Below are 22,227 nucleotides of genomic sequence, written 5' to 3'. Positions count from 1 at the left end.
ATCTCAATCTCCTCCATATCGCTTTGAAATGCAGCATTCTGTGCAGAATTCAAATGGGTCGATATGTTTGTTGTCAGCACGGACTCGTGCATAGGATCCGCGCTGCGCTCTTGCATCTGTTGTCTAAATTTACACCAGAGCCGTTGGGGTGTGTGCGAGGCTGCGGTGCGTGAAACTAACGTGAAAACAGACTTTATTCGCCTCAAATGAAAGCATATTTACACTGAATCATTTCCTATCACATATATAGTGAGCTATGTGCCTTTCACCATGTAGAAATTAGTAAATGTGTGTAAACAACTGACCGATTTCAGCTTCAGCAGTGTAGGGGGCGGGCTTTAGATTCTAGAGAGGATTTTGATTGGACAGAAGATTTGACGAGAAGTCTGCGATGATGTCACCAAAATCTGAGATTTGTTTTAACGGAAGTGGGAAACTGTAAATTTTGAATGCTTATATCTCCGAAATGCAAATTGTGTCATAGTTTTGGAACATACCAGCTTATTCATAACTTTAAGGCAAACACAGTCATACTAAAAGCTAAAAAACCTAAATTTTGATTTCAGTGGACCTTTAAATATTGTCAACGAAAGTAGTTCCAAACAAAGCCACACCAGAGCATGTGTGCTTCTTCGAGCAGCAGTGTTTCTTTAATGAAAATTTACAAAATGTTGTAAATAAATTAATGATTTAGTGATCTATTTATTCATATGTATCCGAAGCTGTCCTCTACCTACATGTGTTGCAATAAAATTAAATTAAATAACAATAAACGAACAGAAAACGCTTACAGATTAGACTCAATATTTTGACTCATCAGCACAGAAAAACACTTACCTCTAAGTCCTGCTGTAATCTGTAGAGACCATTACTGGCCACTTCTAGTGTGTTTTGGCTCTTTTTGTTGACTTTTTGCTCAGTGCAGAGATAGTCGCTTCAAAAATTACAGCGCTCATCTCCTGCACATCCATGTTTGTTGGTATGTCTGTCATGCGTCTCCTAGCAACCAAGCGCTTGTTTCAGTTTGTGTTACGGACGTTTTTAAAGTCTGGTAGTGTATGATGCCCAGCTTTTCTCTGTAACCATTTACAAAGTCGGCAAGTGTATGATGCCTAGTGTTTTTTAAATCTGTTCAGATTAAAAAAAACGTTTAGTGTATTCTAGCCTTTATAGGGTTGTAAATTGACCTGTAAAACTGTGTCTGGACATTTTTTGCCCTTAAATAAGCCAAATACCCTCCATGTAGATATCACAGAACAATTTAAAATATTGTTTCAACTCATTCTAGGGCACCTTTAATGACATCATCAGCGACTAGTCGATATCGACTCGACTTTCGTCACATAAATGTAGAATTTAAAAAAACGGAAGTCTTTCAACCCCTATTATGAATCAGTGTATTTAATTCATCTGAAGACCACCATTTTAAGTTCTTATTTTTAATAACAAAGATAATTAAAATTAAACAAAGAATTGTCCACCCCTAGTTCAGGTGTCTTTGTTTATGTTCTTGATGTTAAGTTTAAGGTTGATATAACTATATACGACTAAGTCAAGCAAAGAGTTTTTTATATTTAAATATTTACAATACATTTTGGTTTGTTTACATTGATGTTAAAATTATATAATCAGATTTGTGAGATTAGTTTTTGCTAAAAGACTGCTGGCACTTTCAGAGGTTGTATAGCAATGCTTTCTTTTCCCAGAAAGAATGTGAAACACATAAATGTTATCATTCTCAGGTTTTAAATATATATTTTTAAATATAATGTAAATAGATTTTACACACTTAACGCAATATCGAATCGCATATCGAATTACATGTACGACACTTGAATTACATGTTCTCACCAAAATGCATGATGCTTCCCCAAATATTACATGCCATAAATGCCTATCACCAAGTCCCTGGACAAAGACGGTTGTAAATTGTCAGTAATTTGAGAATAGTATTGTGACGCTGACATGTCAACTACCAATTTGCTTTGTGTCTGTAAATGCTGAACTAATATGTGCATGGCTGTACAAACAAGAAAAAAATAATTAATAAACACATAAAGCTACATGCATGCAAGACAACAGAAAACGGACAGATTTTCAACTTTATCTAAACCTGTGTCCATGATGCCAAACAGCTCATCAGTAACTGGATTTTAGGCTTTTGACAAATGTTTGTTAAACGTGGTAAATTAATGTTTCACATTAGACTTGGCACATTTCATGTTTCTATTCTAGCCCAAATAAATACATGAACAAACAACCTTTGCAATGCAAATTTTAAATTTGCTTTTAAATATTATGCAACTATAAATATTATACAATTCAACCTTTTTTTATTCAGAAAAAAAAAATCATAGCACAAGACAAGTTTTATGATCATTTTAAAATGTTAAATGTATATAATACATACACAGGAACATTGAATAAACGTCTTCATTGAAAGACTGGTGATATTTAGGGGAGCAGCATGCATTTTGAAGAGAAAAATGACACCTCTGGCCTTTCCGTTGGGTCGTTTTTCCAGTCACAAGTACTGTACAGACAATCCAACCCAATACGGCTTAGTTGTTCTATCTATCTTGCTTTGTCAAGCGCCAGAAGTGATTCTATATAGGATACACTGGGTTAACGGCATGCATTTCCAGTGTGGGGGAATGGACTGTTTTTCCCCAAGCTGCCTCAATGCCACGCCCCTAGTGTACTCCTCAATTTGTACTCCTCCAGTAAATATTTCTCAGCTTAAAGTTAATTTTTAAAAAGGCAATTTTTGTATAGACATATTTATTAAAGATTCTTGTTTATAAAAAGCTTTTAATGCTCATGGAAAAATAGAATGCTAATGAACACACATTGACAATAATGGAGCTTGTTGTCACACTATACGGGATAAGTTGTCACAATACAACTAGGGGTGCAACTAATGATTATTTAATTGATTAATGAGATGAAAAATGTATTTAATCCTCCAAACAATGTGTAGTATAACCACAGTTTTACCACAAATACCATGGTTAAACTATGGTTAGACTGGCAAAATCATGGTTAATTTGCGGTTACCATGATTTAACTACAAATTAACCATTTTTTATTTTTTAAATTTTTATTATTTGTAGTAAAACCATGGATCATTTTTGTAAGGGAAATAAGAATGTATGTATCCTGTTGCACATTATAAGAACAAATACACATATTAGGCCTACATTCTAAACCTAAACACAACTGATAGATTTAAATGATAAACAAAAAAATCTATTGTGTACATGGTACGAGTAACACATTGACTTATGTTAATTTATAGTCATTACATTAATTTAAACCTATACTTAATTTATAACTATATATATATATATATATATATATATATATATATATATATATATATATATATATATATATATATATAAGCAAAATTAGTCAGAATTATTGCTCTTCATTCTACTGCGCTCCGTCTGTGTGACGCGCATGCTCCCATAGGCGCTCGTTCCTTGAATACACACCGAAGACGTTTGTTGTTAGAATATGCTAAATAGAAATGCTCGCATTTACAGATAAGGATATAACCATACAATGCAGGTTATACGGATTATGTTATGAGGGAAACACATATCAGAGGCATTAAACATCACATGCATATGTTCAAAGCACAACAGGCCAAGACGCGGTAAACGCTTTGGATTGTAACATTACATGTAAAACATTCTCTTGTATCGGACAGCTTGGGTAGTCTACCTTTTCCACCGAAGCTCACTCTGTCCTTTGCTATTATCCATGTTGTCCATAGAAAATAGTTAATCTACACGTTGACGCGACGTGACTGCCTGATGGCTACCGCGCACAGCGTCCAGACGCGACTAATCGATAATAAATTTCGAGGTCGATCATTTTTATTATCGTTAATAATCGATTGTATGAATTAGTTGTTGCAGCCTAAATGCAACCACATGAACATTTATGCATTTTGCTGATGCTTTTATCGTAAGTGATTTCCAATACATTTAAGGTATTTTATGAAGTTCACACACTCCATGGGAATCGAACCTATTTTATAGGTAATTGTTTGAGCTCCAATATTTTACATAAATATTGTATAAATACATAAAAGTAAAAAAAAAGAGCATAAAACACAAAGCAAAAAATAAAATAAATAAATAAACAATGCAAAAAAAGAGAAAATGATTAAATCAAGCAGGTGAAATAATTTACACTTATAAATAACATTTAAAAAACAGGTGAACCAACAGCTAGCAAGAACAGTATACTGAAAATTGTTATGGACATAATCCTCAAAAGTGATTTAAATTTGGGAGCTAGATGTTTGAAACTAAACCAACATATAAAACCACTAGAGAAAGTGCACAATTGTACAGCCACAGAGATAGGCTGCAGCCGTTGTGACAACTAGCCCAGTCCTCCTGTGCATTAGAGACATGATTTCAGTTGTATATTTTTCAGAACCATAGTCTTCACAGACTACCAGTACTAGAGGGTCAAAGCATTCCAAATAGATTTGAGTGCCGCTTCTCTCATCTCTTTCATCCCTCAGGATTGAAAAGAAAGAAAGATGGAACTAAAATCACTTCCTACTGATTTTATCTCTCTTTCACAATCCTGCTGATAACAAGACAAATTGATTTCATAAATCACTGCGGGACCAAGTCACTTGTTAAGAGTGCTAGGCGAAAATGTTTAAAGAAAGAAAAAAAAAAATCCGGCATGAAATATCTTGCGTGACAAGCTTTTTATCAAGCCATCTATCCAATTTACCACATGGTTTCCTGCCAGAAGATGCACCAAAACAACAGGCTAATAAAGCATAGAATCCATTTCACCAATTGCGCCATGGCTCGCTCGATGCTCCGGAGTTTTGTCTGTGAATAATTGCAAATGGGAGGGGAAGAAGCCCATTTGCAGTTTTCAGAATGAGCACCAACCCACTGACACATGAAAATCACGCTGCTCAAAACAGAGAAAACAAAGTGCATCATAACATTTTACTCTTGCCTCTTGCCAGTTCTCCTGAAGATGTCTCGAAGATTTAAATCAAGCATCAGAGTGATTTTACTATTTGGCAAATGTCACAAATGGTCTGAATACACTAATTGCAGCCTGTTGTTGATGGAAAATTAGTTAATTTATTTTTTTTAAGCATCAACAAAAACATCTGCCAGCAGGGGAAGATTAAAAAACACACTGATGATAAAAAAGAGAGATGGATGTTTCTGTAAAGCAACAACGGCAGTCAATGTTTTTGCAAATTAGGCTAATTTGCTTTAATGGAATGAGCTAATTATTGTCATTGAAGGCTTTTTATCACTCAACAACTGACATGCAGTGTAAACCTGTGGATCAGGGCGCTGAGGCTAAACTTTGGGGGCTTGCATAAGAAAAACATTGGATTCACAGGAGTTGGCCAACATGATGTTTTGTTATGAGATGGGATTTTGGCATGGAACAAGAATGGTCAGCCTCAAACAAGAAATTCCAAAATTCTCTTACTTTCTCAGTACTGGTCTCTCTTTTTTTAATAATGACAAACAGGGTTGTACAGAAATCCACCCACTAGTCTCAGACTCGGATGGCACAACCATACACCGCCCACAGTCCATTTACTGATCCTCTCATTCATATTGAGCAAAAAGACTGGCTAACATGACATCTAGATGTGCTTATGTTGGTCTTTTCAATGTGTATACTGACAGCATCCAGATACAGAGTGCATGCTAATATTAAAGGGTTAGTTCACCCAAAAATGATATTGATGTCATTAATGACTCACCCTAATGTCGGTCCACACCCGAAAGACCTCCGTTCATCTTCAGAACACAGTTTAAGATATTTTATATTTAGTCCGAGAGCATAAGAGCCAAGTGTATGCACACTATACTGTCCATGTCCAGAAAGGGAATAAAAACATCATCAAAGTAGTCCATATGAGACATCAGTTAGTTTATTAGAATCTCTTGAAGCATAAAAAATACATTTTGGTCCAAAAATAACAAAAACTACGACTTTATTCAGCATTGCCTTCTCTTTCGCGTTTGTTTTCAGTCCTCAAATAAAGATTCAAACGGCATTATGAATCAGCATATTGATTCATGATTTAACTTTTAATTTAAGTTGACTTTGAAAAAAAAAACATATAAATTAGAGTAAATGGAGTAAATGACCTGTTTATATTTGACTTTTGGTTTATATTCAATTAATAGTCTGTTTGATGCTGGCCCAAGTAGAAACAAACTTGTTATTGCACTATAGCATTAGCAAAGTTATTGCTTATTGAATGACATTTTCCTTCTCCTTCTTCATAATCATAATCATAATCATAATAATAATAATAATAATAATACTTGCAATTATTCACAACACAACCTAACCATAAGCTCTACTCTTCTGCACAATGGTAACGTTCACAACTTCAACATAACAGAAATTCGTTCAAATATCAAACATAAAAGATCATTATACATTAACAGATGTTTTCCTTCACTCAAAAACACATTAAACAAAACTTATTTTCAATATGAATCTAAATTAAGCAAAGCATGCTGGGAACTAACAATGGTGTCTTTAAATAAAACCGCACAATTGAGCTAATTCTCTTAAAGGTGCACTATGTAGTATTTTTGCAGTAAATTATCCAAAAACCACTAGGCCAGTGTTATATATTTTGTTCAGTTGAGTACAATATCACAAATGTTTCCAACTATTGGTCAATTGTGAGAAAATTGCTATTTTAACTAAGGACCGTTTCAGCATAGCGTCTGAGGAAGCCGCCTGTCAAGTGTGTCATATCTGTGTTACCCTCGGTGTCGTGTTTTATTTGGCAGAAGCGCTTTACTCTTAGCAGTGTGGACAAGTGAACGCACAGAGTAGCGTCATAACATCATTTTCAACACACTTAAATGTATCTTATATGATAAACAGAGCTGCATTACTTCATGATCATAACCGGAAGAGCGGAAATACTGCAGGCGTCCGGCGAAATGTGTCCCGTCCCGTCATGATAAAAGTCCCGGTGTTCGCGAGGCAGGTATTTGTGTAACAATCGCTCCAGCAGCCGTGCTCAGCTCCACAACACTTGGTCCTGCTCTGCTTTACACTACAGTAACGTTAATAACCGCATGCATGAACATGATTTCTGCCCGAGTCCTATTTTCCACCGGCTGTGAGGTGAAGACCACATGTCCCAAGATACTGCGCTCAAACTTTGCGTCATCAAACTACACATTTGTTTTGAATAGGCGCCCTCCAGTGGATGGAAAGTTGCATAGTGCACCTTTAAATTAAACAAGTAACCTTATTTTCCTTAATTTTATCAGCTTAATCAGTTCCTCAATTCAAGCCTCAAAATTGCTTACATTTCCTTAAAAAAATGAGGAAAGTGTATCATTGGTTGTCATTAATTCCAATGTAAAACTCACTGAGCACCACTGATGCATCTAATTCTCAATAGCTCTTCAAATGTTTTATCATTGAGTCTGCAGCGTTGTGCTCTGAAGATTTTTCCTGCAACACTAAAGATTCTCTCAACAGGTGCAGAGGAAGATGGCAAGATGGACATGTATATGAATTTCTTTTTAATTTTTCTTGAATTTAAATTCTACTTCCTTTCATTCAAATTCGAATTGTAATTCTATATCCTGTTTTGACATCAATTCAAAGTCAACAGTTTAACCAGCAGGACATTTTTGTTTTGTTTTGCCATTGACACACAGACTTACAGTATGTTGATTTTTGTTATACCATAGCAAGTTTGATCCAATAAAACATACCTTTTCTCTACACGTGGGAGTTTCTTGGAATAGCAGTTTAAAACAAGCTGAAAGGTGGCCATGTGAAGTACAAAAAAAATCCAGTATCATATACAGTTACAATTTCTAATTCAAGTCACAAACTTTAACCACAGCACACATAAATAAAAGCAACAACAGCAAAAAATCAATTATCGATTGGCGTTTCAGACTGCACACTGCAGCGTTATTGAAACTGCAATTTAGATTTTGGAATGTCAAGGATTAATGTGTAAGAAGAGATGTGGGAGAGATATTGACCAAGAAGTAAGATATGAAAAAGAAGGGCAAGGCCTAGATGATTGTGTCTGTGTGACTGAGTGTGTATGAGTGTATAGGGGTGGGGGGCACAAGAACCACAGTGTACTAGCAACACAGTAGGACTGTTTTAAAGTCCCCCAGTAGTCAATAATTGAATCCCTTAAAACATATCTTTGATCACCAAAATCACTGCAGTTTGAAAGAAAAAATACTCAGCAATGGTGTTGACTTATGAATTTGCACATGGTTTGTCTGAGAGCATAATAAAAACACCACACAGACATAAAAACAACAGGACAAGCTTAATTTTCACCACATGGGGTCTTTAAACAAGCTAGTAATGTGCTTTAAAGGTGAACTGTGTTATTTTTGCAGCAATAGATGGATGGATGGATGGATGGATGGATGGATGGATGGATGGTTGGATGGATGGATGGATGGATAGATGGATGGATAAGGAAAGGCATAGCCAGAAGCAACTATATGATCATGGGGATTGAGTGGCTGTGAAGTGTGTCCTGTCTATGTGCAGGCATGACGAGCTCATCTTAAGGCAGTTCAGAGCCACAGCATTTGATGTTCTCCACAGGCTCCCCTGAAGGTCATTCAGCCCTGTGCTCACAAACAGACCAACATCACAAACTCAGGAGCTTTACAACATGCACTTTGCCTTATTGGGTAGTGTGTGACTGGACACAGAAAGGTGCGCAAGGGTCACCTGGAGCTCAAGATGAAGCCTTATCACAACACTATGAAATCAACTGTAAGTGGAAAACAACTCCTGCAATATGGATAGGATTGTGAGGGAAGTTGGCGGGTTTTATTTGATGCCTGTAAGCTTTAAGTCTGTCCGTCCGTCCAAAACTCATGATTTTGTCTAAGCTATGAATTTAAACAATAATAGAATTCATATTGTCTAATTTTATTGGTCTAATCTCATCATTTTAGTGTAGAATGAGTACATAATGTAAAGAATGCTTGTTGTTAGGATGATGTAAAAGTCCAGTGACCGACAGTAATAGTCTATCTAGTGATGCAAACTAATAGTCTGGCTATCACCTGACCCAGCTCAATTGTTTAAGATTGAACACTGGTCTGGGGAGTCTGCTCTGTATTTTCTGCTGCACAAGAGGCGTGATCAATGGGCATAATTCAAATGACTCTATACGCAATTGGATAGTCCTTCAACCAATCAGACCACAAGAGGCATGATCAACGTGCATCGATCCAACGTGAAACGTGCTTCTCTATCCTTCATCGTGTTAAACCTGGCAATAGCGCGCAAGGTGGGGATGTGTGCTGCAAGAGTAGGAGGCAAAACAGAGGAAGAGGTAAAAGAGGCAAAGCACAGTCATATTTGTGATGAAATAAGGACCACTATGGTGAACCATGCTCTGAATCATGACCTTATAATAGCTGAGGCAGGTCTAAAGGTGCAATCGAACGTTGGGAGAACAACATTTTCCTCAATCATTCAACTATTTCATAGACAGAACAGGTATGTATTTCAGGTATGTATATGTACACTATACTCTAATATGGTGTACATATTGTAGTCTTCATATTACGGTAGCATTTTCTACACTTACAGTTGCATATTACACTTCCAGGATATAGTAGCACTTTATACAGATGCATACTATTCTATGGTAATGGCATTTTACAGTAATTTGTTGACAGACCAACGGTAAAACTGTGAATCCTGTCTCTTGCAATCAATATTTGCAATCACAATTACAGTAATGTGTACATTTGTACAGAAAATGTGCAGTCTAGGGCAATTTCAATCAAAATCGAGCCATACAGTTTACATCTAAAAACTCTGACAGCGTACACTGTTATAATGACAACGTGGCTAAACATTTTGACTATCTTGTTTGTGAACAATGACACAAGGACTTGTCATGTTGATGGCACTGATATGCTCACTGACAATTAATTACTTTAGCAAGTAACACGCTTTTGCAGGTAAGCCAATGTTTGGTGCTTTTTGTGTGAATTGTTTTAAGTAATTAATTTACTGTTTTGCAGATTTTAAGGATGATGAAATGCACCAAAGCAACTGAAAAAAAACTGTAATTACTTAATATCTACAATTAGACCTAGACCTGATTTTAACATTCCTATTTATTTATTCTATTAAATCCATTTGAATCATTTAATTAATTTACTATTCAATAATAAGTCATAAGACGTTCAAAAGTCCTGCTCCAACCTGTTTCCTGTTTCAATTGGAAATATGCAAACACAATACAGGTTGGCTGTCATCATATACATTATGTACTAAACATATGTCATTGGTGTAAAATGTATGACTGTGCCACATGCACCATATTTGATAGGAGAGCCACATTCAAGGTGACGATCTTTAGTAAATCATAAAAAAGCACTACTATTCAAAAGTTTGTGGTCAGTTAAAGGTGAACCATCCTTTTTAAATATTCCCTGTCTAAAATGTTGGCTACAGAACAAAGGGTATTGTGTTAATGTCTTTGCAGGAATAAAAGATAGTCCTTCCCATTACCCCATGCCTGATCAGGTCCACCTGCCACACCACTGCAGGTAGTACTGGGAAAAAGGAGCATGACATTCACAACGACATCCACACACTCACAACTGCACAGATACACAGTGCAGATGTGTGCGTGCGCAGAGACACACATCCACGTGGCAAGGTCTTCAGGTCTGTTACCGGAGGGCTGCATTGTTCCGCTTGACTGACGGAGGAATAATGTACGGCGGCACAGAACTCTCTGTACGATCAGCAGACCCGCACAACACAAAGACTGGGGGACAGTGAGGGCACCAAACTGTTACCCTCACACACATGCACGAATCCGGACACACACGCACGGGGTCCCCCCTGACCCAAACATTCTGTCACTTTTGACAATGGCGGTTATGCTTGATCAAGCGAAGTGGGTTATAACACTCTGAGCCGTCTTACACATAACAGTGGAAGTGTACTGCGAGGATGTGAGTTATATATTCACGTTACGTGCTTAGAACATGTTGAGTAAACATTTTAATATTTTGTTTTTGCGACTTTGACTCTTTGTGACGAGTATTGATAGGTTTGGAGTTTGAGGGATAATTTGTGTCAAGAAAACATGCTCTAGCAGATAGATCAGATGTTTGTTTTAGCACTAGTATTTATAAATTTGGAGTAGGATTCATTATGTGTCAATATAGAGTCAATATGTGTTTATACGCGTATGTGTAATATATACAGTATATTTATATGTCTGTGTATATACAGTACACACACACACACACACACACACACACACACACCCCTTGGTCCCTCTTTTGCTGGCGAAACAGCCCTGACTTGTCAAGGCATGGACTCCACTAGACCCCTAAGGGTGTGCTGTGGTATCTGGCATCAAGATCTTAGCAGCAGATCCTTTAAGTAAGTGGTTCTCGACCCCCAACCATTGCACATTTTGTATGTCTCCCTTTTGTATGACCCAGTTCAAGTCTTGCAGTCTCTACTAATAAGCTGATGAATTAAATCAGGTTTGATAGCTGATGGAGACAAATAAAATGTGCAGAGGTGCGTGGTCCCCAGGACAGGACAACTATTGCTTCAAGTCCCGTAAGTTACGAGGTGGGGCCTCCATGGATCAGAGTTTGTTCAGCACATCTCACAGATGCTCGATTTGATTGAGATCTGGGGAATTTGGAGGTGAACTCAAACTCGTTGTTGTGCTCCTCAAACCATTACTAGACCATTTTTGCTTTGTGGCAGGGTCCATTATCCTGCTGAAAGAGACCACAGCCACCAGGGAATATCTTTTCCATGAAAGGGTGTACACGGTCTGCCATAATTCTTAGGTAGGTGGTATGAGTCAAAGTAACATCCACATGGATATCAGAACACAAGGTTTCCCAGCAGAACATTGCTCAAAGCATCACACTGCCTCTAACGGCTTGCCTTCTTCCCACAGTGCATCCTGTCGCTGGATAACCACTACTTTCCTTGGGCCACTTTTGAAAGATACTGACCACTGCAGACCGGGAACACCCCAAAAGAGCTGCAGTTTTTGAGATTTTCTGACCCAGTCATCTAGCTATCACAATTTAGCCCTTGTCAAACTCACTCATATCCTTATGCTTGCCCATTTTTCCTGCTTCTAACACAAAATGTTCCCTTGCTGCCTAATATATCCCACCCACTAACAGGTGCTGTGATGAAGATTCACTTTACCTGTCAGTGGTCATAATGAAACATGTTTTCCACAAAAATATCAAGCAGCACTGTTTATGACCCAAACATTTTGTCATTTTTGACAATGGCAGCTATGCTAGACTGCTAACATGTTTTGATGCTCTTTGACGACCTGTGATGGTGAAACTATACTGCATGTGGGTAATATGACATTTGCGAATGTGGTTTTCATAGTGCACTCAGGACATGTTGAGTAAACATTTTAATTCATCTTTTCGCATCTTTTCCTTCAGAATGACAAAATCTAACAAGTTGCAACGTGTATTGATAGGTCTGGAGTTTGAGAGGTAGTTTGTGTGAGGAAAACAAGCTATGGCAGAGAGATTGGACATGCTTCAAATCCTCCTCACGAAACCACATGACTGGACTGCTAATTAGTGTGAATGAACCAAAACACTTCTGTTTTCTCTCCCGCACACAGCACTTTTTGTGTGATGCTGCTAGGTGCCTGAGATACAAATATGGTGTAAAAACCATCTACCAACCCTTTGTTATTTAATGTGTCTGTCTGAAAGAACTATCGAGAGTCATCTTTTATTCTTTAGCCTTGATCAGTGAGGTTCTGCAAAGCCAAGAGAACTTAATCAGCAGGTCTTCATACTTTGTCCATAAAAATCACAAAACTATGAACTGAACCACTTTTTCTGAGCACTGCAGGCCTGGAGGATGACAACTAATGTATGACTACAGTTGCTTCCCTTCTCGCATAAACCGTACTGTTCGTTCTCCTCTGGGCAGTTTTGCACTTGACTGAGATCAGCCATCCTCAGACTTCCTGCTGCCATGTGGCTTATTTTAAGTATAGAGTTTAATTAGCCTAGTTTCTGGAGGTTTTAAATATGAGGTGCTATTTTGAAGCAGCATAAACCTTGAAAGCACGTGTGTTTTCTTCAATAAGGGTCGTGGCAGCACTCGATAACTGTGAAAAAAACATATTAATGCATTATTACAATCCAAGCTAATTATTATTACAAATTGCTCTACTAACATAAGGTGTTTATGAGCAACATGCTGAATGCTATATAGCAGTGGTATTTGGTGGTCTTCTGAAAACATACACACACACACACGCACACGCACACGCACACGCACACGCACACACACACACACACACACACACACACACACACACACACACACACACACACACACACACACACACACACACACACGCGTCTGGTTTACTATCTTTGTGGGGACTCTCCATAAACGTAATGGTTTTTATACTGTACAAACTATACATTCTATCCCCCTACACTGCCCCTACCCCTAAACCTACCCATCACAGGAAACATTCTGCATTTTTACTTTCTCAAAAAAAAACCTCATTCTGTATGATTTATAAGCCTTTTGAAAAGTGGGGACTGCTGGCTGGTCCCCAGAATATAAGTGATCTCAGGTTTTACTATCCTTATGGGGGATCCTTATTGGTCCCCACAATGAAATATAAACAAGGACACACACACACACACACACACACACACACACACACACACACACACACACACACACACACACACACACACACACACACACACACACACACACACACACACACACACACACACACACACACACACACACACACACACACACACACACAGTTTTTATTTTATTATTATTTTTTTATTTAAAAATAAGTCTCTTATGCTGACCAAGGCTGCATTTAGTTGATCAAAAATCAGAAATATAGTAAAATATTACAAATATAAAATAACTGTTTTCTATTTTAGTATATATTAAAATGCAATTTATCCCTGTGATGGCAAAGCTCAGCAGCCATTAATCCAGTCTTCAATGTCAGATAATCCTTCAGTAATCCTTCTCAATTGCTGATTTGGTGCTTAATGTTTTGTGTGTGTGTGTGGGTGGTGTAAAACTCAGGATTGTTATAATATCAAATATAAATATCAAAATAATAGCATCACTGTTGAATAAAGTATTAATAAAATAAATAATAGAAACGTTTAAACCATAGTGTATAAGAAAACTATTTTTAAAATATAATATATTAAATATGGTAACGCTTCTTTACTTTATATATGTTAATACTAATGCACTAGCTAACATGTTCATTTAAAATATATAAATACATGAAAGGGGTCATGAACTGAGAAAGAAAATTTCTCTTTTGACATATACAAGCAGCCATCATACTATGAGAATATCCAGTCATTTTTTAGAACTGAAAACTTGTTAGTCCAAAAACAGATTGTATTGTAACCAAGCGCAGATAAAGTCTCTTTGTGGAATGTGTAGATAGGTGAAAGACCACCTGTGCAGATGAAAATCAACGGCTACTTTATCATTGCGACTTTGACCTCGGCCACTGGCGTGTTAGTGAGATGATGAGGAGAGGGTCAGAATAAAAATAACATTACCTTCCAAAGGAATGTGGTTATTTATTTTCAGCAATGTTAATGTCTCAGTTGAGCATTATTTGTTGTATTTAATTCACTTCACTGTGGATTCTATGGTAAATCAGACAGACTTTTACAATATGGACACGACATTAATGCGACAAAAGTAAGTAACTGCTAATTCTAATACCTGATCTGAAACCAGTGATTTCTGTTATGTAATGATTCATGTACAGTCAGATGGTCTTTGTCTATCATGTGGTAAACTGTGATTTATAGAAAGCGGTCAAAGAACGCTCCCATTGCAATTTCTACTGTCAATCTGTGCCAAAACTCCCGTAAAACAATGCAGTTCATGACCCCGATGTACTAATTATCAATAGTATTTATAAATTACCCTAGATTCCTAAATTCTTGTTATTTCATAATTAACCTGTGAATTGTTTATTTTAACATGATTTAAAAAACTTAGTCACATCATACTCTAATCATGTTTATTTATTTTTAACCATTTTAAATAATATAAAACACAAACCACAATAAAACAGTAAAACACATATTTTTGGGTCAATTTTTCAGAGAAAATGTCCCTTGGGGCTAGAGGGATCTGCCTTAAGGACAAAGCCGTGTTTTCACCATATCGAGTGTTGATCTGCTCTCAGAGACATTGCAGATCTCTTTTCCTTCTCTTATCTCAAAATTGGAAGCTCAACAATAGAAGGATGTGGTTTAGGCCCCAGGAAAATAGAGCGGACACAAGATAAAGAAGCTGTGCGGAAGTTCTAGAAGTGGAAACAATTAAAAGAGTGGGAAACGAACATCAGTCGGAGGTGTCAAAGTGATTAATACACCTCATCGGCATGAAAGAAAGGCGTGTGTTTCTTACGAAAACATTAGTCACAGTGACATCCTATTGGGTGCGTTCTTTTGAATTGGTTCTTTTTAGTTAATAAACTGGCTGAACCCATTTCACAGACTGGACTGAATTAAACCCAAGTTATCAGCTGAAACTGAATAAGTAACTGAGTGAAATACTTGGACAGATTACACAGTTAATCGCTCACTCAATTGATCATGTCCCACTTGAAATAGACCAAAAAGCTTTGAATAGACCGATCCAAAATTACCTGAGCCATTCATTTAAAAATAGAGAAGAAAGACTTTTGCTCAGTTGCTAGGTGTGTTCTCGGTCCATCTGTCTTTAAGCGTATTTTTAGATTGCAAACGTGCAATGTTAATGGCTACTGTTATTTACACATTTGTATATTGTTTGTTTGCATGTTGACACTACAAGTGCAAAATAATATGTGGACGACTTAAAGCAACACACCTGCTATAAACCTATTTTTATTCTAAACGTTGGATAAAAAAACAGTGCACAGACACAATGTAATTAGTGTGGCAGTTACAAATGGAGCAGGGAAACAATTTACACTAATTACAACAAACTATCTAATTTACACAACATAAATGAAAACATGATAAACAGCACTATTTGACTAAATAACTATTAAGTAAAGAAACAGGTGGCTACACAGAGACTTCAAGGAATACTTTTGCCGGATGACTCAAATAGCTGAATTCTTTAAAACCGAATTATTGAAAACTTTCAAACTTTATGAATGGATCGCCTTTAATTATAGGCTTGACCAGACTCAGAGGGTTTCAGACTCCCAAGGTGGTTGCAAAAATGTACTTAAAATGTAAATAATATATTGTAATACAATTGAACAAATCTAAATTAATTGCTGTTTCATTCTTAATACTACTTGGAAATCATGACATTCATTCTATTGACTATGCAGCATCATTTTTTGTATAATTGTATTAATATTAGACTTTTTAATTAAATAATTTTATAGAAAATCAGCAACAACAAAATAAACCAAAAAAACAACAACAAAAAAACACACTTTTAAAGTAACACACCAAAAAAGTTATTTATAATGTTTATTATATTTTTAGTCATTATTAAGAATTGTAATTGAGTGCTGGACAGAACTTTTTGTATTTGTGTTTCTCGTTTTGTGTGTGTTTTGGATTTATTTAATTTTGCTGCATGTGATTACTTTGTGCTGCCATTTTGGCCAGGACTCTCTGGTAGAAGAGATGTTTCTTTCTTCTGTTGAACACAAACAAAAGTATTTTAAAGAAAGTTGTTAACTTGACGGTTGACTGCACCCATTGACTTCATAGTAAAAAAAAAAAAAAAAAAGGAAGTCAATAGGTGTCTGGTTAGCAACTTTCTTTAAAATATCTTCCCTTGTGTTCAACAGAAGAAAGAAACTGGGTGAAATATATCTTTAAAGGCACACTATGTAACTTTTGGCTCTCCCGTGGTTAAAAAACTAAACATTTTGCGGAAGAACATTGTTTTGGTTGTGCTTCGGTTCTGCGTGAATGTTTAAAAACATGCGCTTTTAAAACATTCACTACAAGGTTTACTAGCTGAAGATATGTAATTATACCCATTAATAGACACCATACACTAAGTGTATGCACACTATACTGTCCATGTTCAAACCTCAAATAAAGATTTAAACGGTAATGAATCAGTGTATTGATTCATGATTCGGATCGTGTGCCAAACTGCTGAAATCACGTGACATTGGCAATCCGAATCATGAATCGATTCACTGATTCATGACCATTTTAATCTTTATTTGAGGATTGAACACAAACAAGGAAGAAAAGACAATGCTGAATAAAGTCGTAGTTTTTGTTATTTTTGGACCAAAATGTATTTTCGATGCTTCAAGAGATTCTAATGAACTAACTGATGTCACATATGGACTACTTTGATTATGTTTTTATTCCCTTTCTGGACATGGACAGTATAGTGTGCATACACTTAGATACGCTCTCAGACTAAATATAAAATATCTTAATCTGTGTCTGAAGATGAACGGAGGTCTTACGGGTGTGAAACGACATTAGGGTGAGTCATTAATGACATCAATTTCATTTTTGGGTGAACTAACCCTTTAACCATTGGTCTTCCTTAGTAGCATACATTTGTAGACCATGATAACCACAGGTAAAATCATGCATGGCCACTCACTGCCAAAGTTAAAAGTTCTACCAGGTTCTATGGTATTTGTTGGTAAAAACAGTAGCCTAAAACTTTTTATATAAATACAAATGCTCAAAAACTGCTATAGCTTAAAAACAAAAAATACTGTAATTATATCCCATATGCCTTTAATATAGATGAAATATGTCTACAATAATAGGCTACAATAAAAAAAAAAAAAGATATTTATATCTGAATATCCCACATTTCTGCAAAAATTCCATGGTTACAGTTAGTTTTACAATATATCCAAGGTAAATGTAGTCGATTTTGTGGACTGAAAACACTTTTAACTGAATTGCTGTGGAATAATTCTCCTTCAGTTTCTTTGCCATTGTTTTTTAAGAAAGTCAGCGCTGTGTCATTTGGTTTATATCACTGAAATATTAGTGGTTTGTACTGGTGCACTCTGTGCCAGACTTGAATGTCTCTCTCTAAATCTAGTATGGTCGCATGATAGAGCCTCTAGCTTGCTCTGTCTTTTGGGCCAAGCTGATCAATGGTCTGTGTGAAGTGGTTCAAACATGTAGCATTGTTTCCTTCCGCTTTTGCTGCATTTAACAGTGCTGGGGAAAGGTACTTTTAAAACTAAAGTTACTCCCTAAAAAAGAACCTAATTCCTTAACTTAGTTACTTTTTATGGAAAATGATGGAAAATTATCTTACTTTTGCATTACTTTTTCTCCTAGGCCGGGCTGGGTTTGCTTGCTTGTTTGTTTGTTTTTTAATTAAAAAAGGTAGATTTTTGCCATATGTAAAGGCCCTTTCACACCAAAAGTGAAATGAAAAGGCCCCAGGCTGATGGAAATGCAATTTCACGTCTTTACAGTGGAGGGGGCTGCTCAAACAAATCAGCTGTGCTTGCATTGTGGATCACAAAACAATAGCACTTACTCTGGATTTCTCTCAACATGGGAACAAGAGAGGTGTCAATAAATTGGACAACAAAACTTGTTACTTGTTTGAAAAAATAACTCGTATTTTAAAGTAATGGATAAGTTTACTAGTTACTTGAAAAAGTAATCTGATTACGTAACTCGCAATACTTATGTGTTACCCCGAACTAGTGTTGCATGATATACCAGTACTAGAAAAGACTCGCGATACCCTGCTATTACAAACGGCACTATATGGAATTGTATTAGTACCGGTACTTTAAGGAGGACAGCACTAATATGAGCTCAGCTGTATAAATGGCGTCTATGTGTGACAGCAGGTGTCAGGACGTGTGTACAGAGCTCTGCTTTAACCGTTTACTAAACAATGGAAGAAGAGTTAAATATATATACGTGCAGCGCAAGACAAAGAAAGCAACAGAAATATGCGCATGAGAAAATAAAACACAGCGCGCCGGACTCTGACCTGAAGCGCGCGCACGCCTTTCAGACAACATGCAATTGCGATTCAGTTCTTTCACGGATTATTGTTTGGGTTTGAATGGTCAAAAATATGTAAAAATGCACCGTCTGGCGAGTTTTCAGGTAAACACAGTCGGATCTGTCTTTAGTGACCGTGTTCAGTTGAGGTAACTAGAGCCGTGCAGGTCTTAAGCCAGACCTCATATTCTGTTTGATTAATGTTAATCAAACAACAATGAAAAACAGAAAACCACCACATGCTTGGCTAAATAACTAAAATATATTTATTAAGAATCAGTGTATAGTTAAATTATAGAGTGAAGACTAAGTAAGCAGTTTTATATTTGATTATTTAATTTCTTTCTTTACTTGCTACTGTTAAATAGACCTAATGTAGCTGAAAAATAAAGCACTGCTTTTGTCATATTGTTTGTAATTTGCATTTGTTGCTTATTTTTTTAAAAACAAATAAACAATTAAAAATCTATATTATAATAATATAAAATATTAAATTACTCGTATCGTGAAATAAGATTTTGGTCATCCCAACCTGTTGAGAAGTGAAAGGTTAGTGAATGATAACATGATTGATAATGTGATCTCTGTAAGGATGTTCACACTGGTGTAGTTATTATAGCAATAAGAGGAAGGAATGGTCAAAAACCAGTGAAAGTGAAAAAAAAAGTAAATTGTTAATAAAAATAAATAAAACAATGAATAATAAATTCTGTTGTCATATTGTTCAATTACTTTTACTGGGGTTTTTTTTTTTTTTTTGACCATGGTATCGATTTAGTATTGGTATCGAGGTATTTTAGTCTGGTATCATATCAAAGTCATAACTTTGGTATCATGACAACACTACCCCCAACACTGCCGTTTAAGGTTTCTCACACTCAACAGAAATGGCAGCACTTAGTTACGCACATTAGCAGTTGGACCAGAGCAACCTCAAACAAAACAAAAAAGAAAGGGAAAAAATAATGATCCCAGAAATGAACATGCTATGTTTGGCTTTTTATTAAGGCTGTCAAATGTAACACATTCATGTCTGTGATTAATATTTTTGTTGCTCTGCTATATATAAGAGGAAAATAAGTATTTGAACACCCTGCTATTTAGCAAGTTCTCCCACTTGGAAATCATGGAGGGGTCTGAAATTGTCATCGTAGGTGCATGTCCACTGTGAGAGACATAATCTAAATTAAAAAAATCCAGAAATTACAATATATGATTTTTAAACTATTGATTTGTATGATACAGCTGCAAATAAGTATTTGAACACCTGTCCATCAGCTAGAATTCTGACCCACAAAGACCTGTTAGTCTGCCTTTAAAATGTCCACCTCCACTCCATTTATTATCCTAAATTAGTAATGTGTGTTTACTAATTGCCTCCCTCTCTCTTTTCTGTCAATAGGGGGGAGGGGGAGATGTGAGGGAAGATGTTTCAGCCGGGACTTTTTACTGCGCCGAGTCGTACTCTCAGAAGTGCCATTCCGCCATACATTGAACCGTTAATTCATTAATCCATTATTAATGAATTAATGAATTCATCCATTATTCGTACCGAACCGTTTTGACACAGAGCTTTCGGTTCTGTTCAAATGTATTGAACGGTTCCGAATGCAGTCTTTAACAGTTAACAGTAGGCTTGTTTTAACTAAGCACGGAACATACTTCAATCCGAGTTCCCACACGAACATAAGAAGTATTCAGTCTATTGTATCACAAAATTCAAACAATAAATGCCATTTTGAAGCTCTTTATGACTGATTACAGTATAGGTGTGTCAGTTAAAACAGCGGCACGGCACGCTAGTGAACGCGATCATCTCTTCCTAAAGAATAAACATGAATTAATATCTCTTAAGGTATGTTGAGGATACATTACAACTTACAAAAATGTATCATATGTTGTGTAGTCGCTTAATCATTGTTTCAACCGCTGAAAGCAAAACAGCTTGTAATGTCCCATAGCATCACATTTACCTCAAAAGTCATTCAAAGTACACAGCTGTTAGTTCACCAGAGAATATAACTCTTTCTATAAATATATGCACTATATTAGCATATTATATATATATATATAATATATATATAATATATATATTATAGTTAACCTGTTAGTGATGTCTTGTTTATTTAATGTATGTTTAAATAAATCTGTCATGATTTGACAGCAGTGTATAAATGATTATATTTCAACACCGAATTGAAGAAAAAAATATATATAATTAGATTTAGAAGTTAATGCAAAAACTGCCTCATGTGAAGCTTATGAGTGTTGATTATTATATCTAAAAATAAACTAAATTGAGGGTAATAGTTGGGCTCTGTTGTTAAACTTTAATATTACAATGTGTAGCCGTTATATGGACTATATGGACTCCATATATTTTACTGCATTATCTTTAAGAAACTTGTAGTTAAAATTGAATTAGTTTAAGGACAGACACATTTTTTTCAGTAAACCACTGTTGAATAAAAATAAATAAAAAGCAATTTTGTAAAACTGCTGCACCGAAATTGTAACAAACCGTGACTTTAAAACGGAGGCACGTAGCGAACTGCCAGATTTTTGTACCGTTACACTCTAATTTTTTCGAGAGCTGTATGTGTGTGTGTGTGTGTGTGTGTGAGTGAGTGTGTGTATTAGGTAGGGATTCCTTACAATCATTATATCTATATTATATATATCTGTAGCATTAAAAAGTTTGAATAAAAAAATTAAATCTTACATAAATCTTTAAAATGGTCTTCCCTTCACCAAGATGCTGTTTCTTAGAACAACCAGTCCACACAACAATACCTAGATGTTGTCCTTATCGACATCATATTTGCGACACGTTTTTTTGTTGGTGTCTCTCCAGGCCTTTGTCCTGGCTTGTTTTAAGGAGGTACAGACACCAGCCTTGAGGCTTTCTTAGGTGCTCATTTAAGTGAGGCGCAAGGACACTACAGAAGCCTGAAGCAATACTATAGAGTTGATCACCTCTCCAGAGGTGCAAGATTTCAGGTAAACAAGCAGAAGCAGAAACAGCTCTGCTCAGCCAGCCAGTTCACCTAAACATGCTGTTTGCACCCATACAAGCTGTAGAGTGTCACAGAGTTTGATATATATGTACATAGACAAGGCACTCATCCCTATTCAT

General features: G+C 36.2%; 1 protein-coding gene across 3 annotated transcripts in view; it reads right to left on the bottom strand.

Annotated features, from left to right (window-relative positions):
• The window catches only part of cdh4 (cadherin 4, type 1, R-cadherin (retinal)), a 317,548-nt gene that overhangs the window by 120,357 nt on the left and 174,964 nt on the right, over positions 1-22,227 (bottom strand). The window contains exon 1 of one of the 3 annotated variants that reach the window (XM_067432319.1): positions 3,730-3,839. The exons of the other annotated variants lie outside the window; for them this stretch is intronic. The gene's annotated coding sequence lies outside the window, so the exon portion shown is untranslated. Of the gene's footprint in view, positions 1-3,729; positions 3,840-22,227 lie in introns of those variants that run through there. 3 annotated transcript variants of the gene reach the window in all.

The sequence above is a fragment of the Pseudorasbora parva genome, chromosome 22 (assembly GCF_024679245.1).
Source record: "Pseudorasbora parva isolate DD20220531a chromosome 22, ASM2467924v1, whole genome shotgun sequence".
NCBI lineage: Eukaryota > Metazoa > Chordata > Actinopteri > Cypriniformes > Gobionidae > Pseudorasbora > Pseudorasbora parva.
The sequence above is the reverse complement of the archived record's forward strand: the minus strand, read 5'-3'. Positions and strand labels throughout refer to the sequence as shown.